Raw genomic sequence first — 3,026 nt, 5'->3', positions numbered from 1 at the left:
GAGGTAATGGAATAGGTATGAATAATGTTGAATACATGGTAATGGGGTTATTACTGAGGGTAATGATAGGAGTGGTAATAATGTTTACTTTATTTTGAGATCGTGTTGGCCCACAGACTCTTATTGAATCAGTACAATTCCAACCAACCCCCTTTTAAAGCTGAGAGGGCCTATAGTGTTTGTATGCACGTATGTATATATACACACACACACGCACACACACACACACACACATATGTTACTGCGTTTACAAAACTTCGTATAACAAACATGTCATGAAACCTTTCTACAGTAATGTATACATTTCTTATTTGTTTAAGTTTAGACCGGAGGGCACATAGATAAACAAATAAAAAGATAAATAGATAAACGAATAGAAAAGATAAATAATACAGATAGATATTGTACATACATACATATACCAAGGCTTTTTCCCCCTTACAAGGGAGGTAGCCAAAGAGGGAAAGGCATAAAAAACACTCCCACCCATTTCATCCCTACATACACTCCACACCCCTCCCACCCTCCCTCTCATCTGAGCACCTCCTGGATGACGGGTCATCCCTGCACCCTGCCCACCGCCCTGGGTCAGAAGCAGTGTCGCAAGACACAGCACATCCACAGCAAGGCCCCCCTTGCATATAAGGAGAGGACGGGGAGAAATCCCTTCGGGCTGCGTCAAAATTTACTCACACATACTACCCCACCCCCACCCCCCTGCCCATTCCTCCTCATGCAATCACAACATCATCCATATACAACCATTCTCCACTCACCTCTGTCTTCCGTCCTCTCCCTTCCTTCCTCAACAGACATTCCCCTCTTCCCCAAAGCCCCCTTCACCCCATCCATCCACCTCATCCTAGGACGTCCCCTCATGTTCACTCCCTCCACATCTGCCTTCCATACCTCTTTTACTAGTCTTTCTTCGCTCATTCTTTCCATGTGTCCAAACCATCCTAATATTCTTTCATCAACCCTATCTCCCAAATCCTTTTTCACCCCTGTTCTCCTCCTCACCTCCTCATTTCTCACTCTATCCAGCCTAGTAACCCCCACCATACTTCTCAGACACCTCATCTCAAACACATTCAAACTCCTTCTCTCTTCTTCTCTTATGTTCCACGTTTCTGCCCCATACAGTGCTGTTGGCACAATCACTCCTTCATACAGTCTCCTCTTCGCATCCATTCCCAAATGTCTATTCCTCATTACACTCTTTAATCCACCATATTGTAAAAAAAACAACAACAAAAAACAAAAAACCGATGAGACTTTTTAAGTTGGGAAGTCCGATATTGTGGATGTTTTTTGTACTTTTCTCTACGCTACATTTCAGCCACATCATCACTCGTGTTTTGAATATCAATATATCATTTCATATAGACAAACAAATAAACAGGAAAACCATATTTGTTTTTATTATTCGTGAATCGTGAGGTTGCAGTGCCATTGCAGATAAACAAAATAAATTTCACATATATACATTATATTACTGCAGTATCAATACATTCGTCTTGGTAAACGATCCACCACAAATTAATTTCTATACAATATCCTACAACTATTTCAATGAATTTGTCATTGTTAAGTAACATAAATGATACTGCCATGAAGAGGAGGGTACTCAAAAATTCACCATCCCACTCACAGAAAGTGGGAAGTGAGAAACCCCTGGAAGGGCAAGTACTGTGAGCTGCGGCGAGACGTTTTTTTTTTTTTTTTTTCTTTTTTTTTCCTTTTGCCGATTTTTGGGTCGCCTCCCTGCCTGGCCATGGCTGTCGGGAACCAACGCAAGAAGCGCGCAGTGGGCCCCATTAATCGAACTCGTGACCACCTACTCATGAGTTCGACATGATATCCACTGGGTTACCGCGCGGCCCTTGAGGAGGAGGATACAAGGACAGCAAACTGCGAGAGTCAGCGTGTCTGTGACCAAGACTGGAAGGTCTGGAATGGTTTCCTGATGCTTTGCTGTTAGTCCAGGCTTCTGGCTCGGCTTGATGGAAGAATGAGGTTACGAAGAGCCACTATAGGTGGATTATCTGCCTGGAAGGTCTCTTCGTCTGAGCGTAATGGTGACTGGACGGGACTTCCAGAAGAAAGAAGAGCCCCGTTGTTTCAACGGTTCTCTCCACTCTCTCCTCTCTCTCTCTCTCTCTCTCTCTCTCTCTCTCTCTCTCTCTCTCTCTCTCTCTCTCTCTCTCTCTCTCTCTCTCTCTCTCTCTCTCTCTCTCTCTCTCTCTCTCTCTTGCTCTTTTTCTCTCTTTTTATCGTTCTCTTTCTTGCTCTCTCGATCCTTTTCTTTCTCGGCCTTGCTTTCGTTTTCTCTCTCTCTCTCTTTTTCAATCTCTGACACTCACAATCACTTTCTATCTCTTTTTCTTTTTTCTCTCTGTCACTTTGTCTCTTTTTTCTCTTTCTTTTTACAAAGAACTTGTTTGGGGATATTTATGAGAAAAGAAGTCTGAAAGAAACTCCCCAAAATATTATCATCTTTAACTACATCGAGGTAATTTGTCCACAACACACACGGATGACGGGAACAATAAGCACGAAAGAGGACATCCCAAAAGCAGCCACATCATAAACAATCATAAGAATCCAGATGGCGAAACTATTAAACAACAGAATAGTGTACGGGACCTCGGCAACCCTTTATGACAGTTACTTGAATAACATTCTTCTGGCTAACTCGTACTTAAGAACATAAGAAAAGAATGGGGGAGACTGCAAGAGACCATAGGGTCTACACTAGGTAGTTTCATGCCCATTACCACCTGTCAAACCTATTAATTACGTTATCTTCTCGTAAAACGACCAATTGTTTCAACGCTAACTACGTTGTCATTAAGTCTCCATCCGTTAACCACTCTGTTTGTAAACCATTTCTTGTATTTCCTTCTTAAACCTAAATTTGATTCAGGGATTCAAAGTCTTTTCTACCTAAGAAGACGTTGCCCCAGAATAAAAGGTCATTCAGGTTTACTGCCATGAAGAAGAAAAAAAAATTATCCCATCAAGTT

Source organism: Oratosquilla oratoria, chromosome 1 (genome assembly GCF_046742065.1).
Source record: "Oratosquilla oratoria isolate Oo_2021 chromosome 1, ASM4674206v1, whole genome shotgun sequence".
Classification (NCBI taxonomy): Eukaryota; Metazoa; Arthropoda; class Malacostraca; order Stomatopoda; family Squillidae; genus Oratosquilla; species Oratosquilla oratoria.
The sequence above is the reverse complement of the archived record's forward strand: the minus strand, read 5'-3'. Positions refer to the sequence as shown.